Source organism: Patagioenas fasciata, chromosome 11 (assembly GCF_037038585.1).
Source record: "Patagioenas fasciata isolate bPatFas1 chromosome 11, bPatFas1.hap1, whole genome shotgun sequence".
Taxonomy (NCBI): Eukaryota; Metazoa; Chordata; class Aves; order Columbiformes; family Columbidae; genus Patagioenas; species Patagioenas fasciata.
The window spans coordinates 3,702,929-3,709,616 of NC_092530.1; the positions used below are offsets into that span (position 1 = coordinate 3,702,929).

At 51.4% G+C, this 6,688-nt stretch overlaps 1 pseudogene; it reads left to right on the top strand.

Moving 5' to 3' along the window:
• Positions 1-5,498: 5,498 nt before the first annotated feature.
• LOC136106410 (olfactory receptor 14A16-like) lies at positions 5,499-6,456 on the top strand (annotated as a pseudogene).
• The last annotated feature ends 232 nt before the right edge of the window (positions 6,457-6,688 follow it).

A 6,688-nucleotide genomic window follows, 5' to 3' on the forward strand; every position in this document is an offset into this window, starting at 1 on the left:
CAAACTGATGCTGAGTGAAATGCCATAAAGGCCTGATGAGTTACCCCTGTGTCTGTGTCTCTCCTGGAAGTAGTCTGTCCCGAGAAGGTGATCCAGCTCCTGCCACTCTCTGCAGAGGCACATGAGCAGTGTCCCTGCACTCGCGGACAGAAAGGGTGACTTTTGCTAGATCGCCCTTTCCAAACGGAATGATTCTATGTTGTTATTATTCTGTTATTTGGTTTGAAACCATTTCAATTCCCACTACGTGCAGCTTTCTTCAAGGGCGGTTGTTGTGTGGCACAACTGTCCTGGCTCTCCAGGGAAGTTGGGCACTGGTTTGGTGTCTGCATTGGGAGTTTTCCCTTCCTGGGGCAAAAGGCTGTTGAGGAGAGACAGTTGAAGAGATTTGGGTCACAGGGCTTTGAAGCAATCCTTTCAAAATCTGAGCAGAATGAACTTTGGAGCCCAGGAAAAATGGAGATGCTCTGAAGGTGGTACTGTCACTAGTAACAGTAACAGGGAACTCCTTATTCTCACTGGTGATCATGATGATCTAAACCTCTTTAATTTCAGTTCTAACAGTCATTCATGCTTTTCCAAGCATCTACTACGCCTCAGTAGTTGTGACTTGAAAGAAGTTTGTAGAACAATGCACTTTTTTAAACATTTTTTATTATTATTATATAAAGAATACACCTCTTGAGGTAGAGGTGGCATAGTGGAACAGTCCCTTTTTGAGACCAAGGCAGCCAAGGAACAGATCCCAGGTCAGTACAAAGGCACAAAGGAAGCCAGAATCTTTATGTGGTGTGCACTGACACACACTGTCACCTGCATTTCCAGTCTCTGCAGTCCCAGCTGTGCAGCAGAGTCTGGAGTTCTGAGCTCCCTTCATCTGCCCTGTGTGACACGTGTAAAATGGAACTACCCCAGTCAAATGGCTGGTTTTGATTCTCTTCACAGCCTGAAGCACCACATGGGTCAGGAGACAAGCCAGGATACCCAACGAGGACTCACACGCTCTGCATTTACTGTTTAGGTGTTCCCTGGAATCTCAGCAGACATGTCACACTGATATCTGGGTTCAAGGAGTTGGTCAAGAGCCTCTTCTCCATTTCTGTAATGGTGGCTTTGCTGCCTGGCAGATGTGCAGACTCTGTACGTGGATGCTGTCACCTCTTGAACAACCTGCTCTGAATGGGTTAACAACACGGGCTGTTCTTCCTGGAAGGGCATTAGGACAGCAAACAAGAAGACCCTGGGTTGAGGTAAATGAGAAAGGATGCAAAAGTTGTGGTAAAGACTGTTCAGGGGGCACTTGTAAAGCATCCTGGCACCTTATGTGAGTTATTCCTGCGGTCAGGGAGAACCTGAGAGCTTTGTCTAAACTGAAAACATGAAGGGGAACAAAGCACAGCGTCATTCAGGCTCAAAGGGACGTCAGCAGGTGTCTTGACCAACCTCCTGCTCACAGCAGTGTCAGACCAGATACTTCAGGACTTTATCCAAACACATCCAGGCCACTTTCTGGGACAGAGTGAGTGCGCACTCCTGGGAAACAGCTTCCAGTGCTTGACTGTCCTCATGACTGGCAAATTTCTCCCTCTCTATAGCACGTTTCCAAGCCCAACGATCCAGATTGTTTTTTTACCCATCTACTTACACACTGACACAGACCAGAATATCCCACCTTGGACACAAAAATGTTGTGGGGGATGATGCTGAATGCCTTGCTGACTTCCAGGTAACAGACCACCACTGCTCTGCCCACGTCCACAACCCTGTCCTTTCCTCACAGAAAGCAAAGAGGATGGACAGGCACAACCTGCCCTGGGTAAACCCCATCACCTTCTCTTCCAGAAATGGGGTCCCAGTGGACATGTTCTGGGGCACAGCCCTTAGTTCCCCTACTCACCCACTGGCCACTTTTGAAAATTACACACACTGCGTGAGAGCTGCCAGTGGTCAGGGAGTCCCCCCAGTCTCCATGAGCTTTCCAAGATGGTGGAGAGTGGCCTCCCTGTGACACCGTCCTGCTGTCTCAGCTCCTGGGATGCTTCCCCTGCTGTCCCACAGACTGGAAAGGATTGTGTTAGTTCCAGTGACCCCTGACTTGATCCCTATCCACTGCTGGTTGTTCTATCTCCAGTCATAGAGACCTGGGAGACCTTGCTGGTGAAGATGGAAGACAAGAGGACACAGAGATTCTCACCTCTTACTCTTATTATATCAGTGGCCACACTGGTTTTATTTCTGCTTTAACTGTTCCTCCTGTAGTAATAGCTCATTATGGGAACTTGAATTGCCTTACAGGTCTAGACTGAGTTTTGATCTGGGCTGTTCTGTGCTTGGAGGCTGCTGTCCTTGCAGACCAGATGAACTCACTTCTGCCACCCTGCCTGGCAGTTCATTCCATCCGTGCCACAGCTCTGTCTGCAGCACTGACAGCTCCAGCTCCCCAGTCAGGTCCCTGGCTGAGGCCGTTGCCTCACATCTGGGCTGAACCACCCCAGCTGTGGCACCAGCCCAGCTCTGACCTGCCACAAGAAACCTGGTATCAAGTGTTCAACAGCCCATGTGTGCAAAGGCTTTGCCTCAGAGCACAGACATGACATGGCCAAAGACTGATGAATGTCCCTTTGCACCTAAGAGTACAAAAGCAGAACAAAATGCCTAAGTTCATTCAACTGAAGATATTTCTCCCCCAGTTTGTAGAAATTAGATCATTTGCTGTAACATTCCTGGTGTCCTGCCTAATGATGGGACAAGAAAATATGATTCTCATACTGATTTATTTTTTAATACAGTGAACAGAATGCTGGCAAGAAGTGTCTGTTTAGAGGAGAGAGAATCAACATCACTGATTACTTGAGGCTTCTTGAAAGCATGTGCCCTTGGAGCCCCAGGGACATGTGGAGGGAGCCCAGAGGGGACAGAGAAAGGGACATGATGGGCTGCTCCTATGATGCTGAGCTGGGCTGGGCTCCTGGGACAGAGGGAGCTCCTGGCAAGCAGCAGCACTGCAGAGAGACAGCTCTGCCCAGGAGCAGCTCCTCTGCACAGCGCAGCAGGGCTGAGGGCTCTGCCTGCAGCACTGAGGGCACAGGAGCCAGGCACAGAGAGGGGAAAGGCAATGTAGGTGGTTCGTTGCTGAGGGCTCATTGAAAGACAAATCTTCACAGTTCTAACATGGTAAGTCTCTGGCTGTAGGACAATGCAGCTGCATTTCCTGGAGGGAGACCCTAAAGATGATCCATCCCACAATTTACAGGATCTGTCAGGTCTCTCTCACAGTATCTCTGTTGTAGAGAAGAACACACTCCAGAGCAGGGCTTCCCTGCGGCACCATCAAGGGGAAAGTGCATCATGGCACCTTCTGCTGAGGGTGACTGCAGGGGGAGCTCCCAGGGGTGCCCAGGGCTGTCCTGCAGAGCAGGGTCCCTGCAGCCCAGGGCTGTGCCAGGGCAGGGACTCTGCCGCCTGGCAGGGTGAGCGCTCAGCCTGCCCAGGAATATCCCAGCAACACTGAGAGGAGAAGCTGTCGCATGAAGGAGCAAACTCTATAGGGCAGGAAATGTGTTTCTGGTGTGGAGAGGGTGCTGTGTGGGTCAGGGCTGCTCACAGCTCCAAATCACCTCCAGCATTTTTCCAAGGGGATGCCTCAAGGACAAGATCAGTGCAAGGATTACCAGACAGATAAGGAGCTTTCCTGAGCCTGTCTTTTCCTCTCCCAAGGAGTGGGGGGTACAGGAAAGGATAAAATGAAAATGAGCTCTCATGCTTAAACAAGTCACTGAGACTCCTGAACTGCAACTCTGAGTGATCAGTACAGCTGCTCATAACATCCCTTCACCACCCCTCTGCCTGTGCACAGCGCCTGCATCACCTTTGCTGGACCCCTCAGCCTTAGTCTGACCTGTCCTGTTTTCCAGCCTGCGTACAGGAAGATGCCCCCAGGCAGTGCCCTGTGAACAGGCAGGATCTGTAGGGCCAGGGGGAGGGCACAGAGGGTGGGATGGGGTCTGTGAGCACTGACAGGGAAGAGACATGGACAGGGAAACACCTCCCAGGGGCCGAAACTCCAGGCAGCAGGGAAATGATCAGAAAATAAAGGAAACTAAACCTGGAATTGTTATGGCAGGGAGAATAGAGAAAACGACCTGTGATCCCCTGCAGTGCAGATCCCTCCTGTGAGCAGCCCCCTGGCCTCCTCTCCCACCCAGCAAAGCCTCTGCCCTCAGGGCCGGGGGCTCCAAGGCATGAATCAGCTCCTGTGCAGCCAGAGCTCCAGTTCCTCTGCAGAGCACAGGGGCTGAGAGCAGCTGCCCGGCAATGTTGGTGTCTGGGAGGTGGCTGCACAGCTGGGGAAGGGTGACGCTGTCTGAGTGCCCGGCTGCCTCTGCCCTGGCCTCTCTCACACCCACCCTCACCACATTGTCCTTCTTGCTCCCCTGCTCTGGATCACTGCTGTTGGGATCTTGTTCTTGCTCTCAGGTTCTCTGGGGATGGCAGTTTCAGCTGCAGAGTCACAGCCTGATCTTGTGGGTCCTTTTCTGCAGGTGTGTCCATGGGAACATGTGTCCCAGCTTTGCTCTGACCTGTGGGGTGTGGGCAATGCAGTCTGTGGGGCTGGGGAATGAGCTGAGTCTCCCTGAATCAAATGCTATCATTAGGACTCTTGATTGTCTCGTTAAGGTTTCCTTCCAAGCTGTGAGCATCCATCCAGGATGCCAACCTGTCCTACAGCATCTGTGTGTTATCTGAATCCCAATGTAGAAGCACAGAAATGAAGCAACAGACAAAATGCTGTTTGGTTTGTGAAACAAAATCGTGCATGTCCTGGGCTAAATGTGGGGTGCTGAGACCTTAGGAAAGGGTGAGACATGTCATGGTGTGAGATGGATCCCTCTGCTCTAAGCAGTGCCTGTTGGCTTTTTAGGGTAACATGGGAGTGTGATCAGGCTCCATCTCAGAAAGGTGCCAGGCCAGGGCAGCTGGAGACAGACAGATGGACAGACCAGCTGCCCTCACTCTGCACTGACCCACAGGCATCCTCTGGTCTCGCAGGACTTGCTCTGTTCTCCCTGAGTGCACCAGAAATGCTGAGGGTTTCTGACACCCAAGAACACTCCCCATGGTTGGAGGTGAGAAGGAGCTGTAGAAACACCAAATCTCTCAAACTCAGTTTCTCAGACCTGGGGCTACAGATGCTGACAGCCCCTTCTGCACCAGGAGCGGTTCCAGCTGACACAGCTGAACCCCAGGACTGGCCCCTGCCCACCCAATCACACAGGGTCAGTCTGACTCCTCAAGAGCCCCTGGGCAGAGACCCTGCTCTTCATTGCACACTCTTCAAGCACCAACGAGGGCTCCAGCCAGGACGTTCTCCTGAAAAATAAAAGTGTCTCTTTCTGGGAGGGTGTTTTGGAAGTGGCTTTGGTTTTTCCCAGAGAAGTCTCATCTAAACCATCACTGTCTTTTCCTCCTATGGCAGGTCACATACCCACAGGCAGCAAATGTCCAACAGCAGCTCCTTCACCCAGTTCCTCCTCCTGCCGTTCACAGACACACGGGAGCTGCAGCTCTTGCACTTCTGGCTCTTCCTGGGCATCTACCTGGCTGCCCTCCTGGGCAACGGCCTCATCATCACCACCATAGCCTGGGACCAGCACCTCCACACCCCCATGTACTTCTTCCTGCTCAACCTCTCACTCCTCGACCTGGGCTCCATCTCCACTACTGTACCCAAGTCCATGGCCATTTCCCTCTGGGACACCAGGGCCATTTCCTACACAGGATGTGCTGCCCAACTCTTTTTTTTCTTGTTCTGTGCTGCAGCAGAATTTTTTCTCCTCACTGTCATGTCCTACGACTGCTACGTTGCCATCTGCAAACCCCTGCACTACGGGACCCTCCTGGGCAGCAGAGCTTGTGTCCACATGGCAGCAGCTGCCTGGGCCACTGGGTTTCTCAATGCTCTGCTGCACACGGCCAGTACATTTTCACTGCCACTGTGCAAGGGCAATGCCGTGGGCCAGTTCTTCTGTGAAATCCCCCAGATCCTCAAGTTCTCCTGCTCAAACTCCTACCTCAGGGAGGCTGGGCTTCTCATGTTTAGTGCTTTTTTTTTTAGAGGGATGTTTTGTGTTCATCGTGGTGTCCTATGTGGAGATCTTCAGGGCTGTGCTGAGGATCCCCTCTGAGCAGGGACGGCACAAAGCCTTTTCCACCTGCCTCCCTCACCTGGCCGTGGTCTCCCTGTTTGTCAGCACTGCCATGTTTGCCCACCTGAAACCCCCCTCTGTCTCCTCCCCCATTCTGGATCTGCTATTGTCTATTCTATACTCGCTGATACTTCCAACATTGAACCCCCTCATCTACAGCATGAGGAACAAGGAGCTCACGCATGCCCTGAGGAAACTAATGACGGGATGCATTTCAAAAATAATAAAGTGTTCATCATCTTCTCTTTAATGGATAACAGTTTTAATGGACCTTATTAGAGGTCCAGACCTGTGCGTGTGTGTGGTGGTAGTGGTTATTTTTTAATACATTCTTTTATATTTGTCATCCCCTTTCTAACTCACTGTCTGCTTTTCCTTTTCAATCCACTGGCTGTATAAATATGGAACCATGCTCTCTGTGTGTTTAAATGAAATAAAGGGCTCTGCAGTGATGTTTTTCTCTGATATTCTTCCTTCAAGGC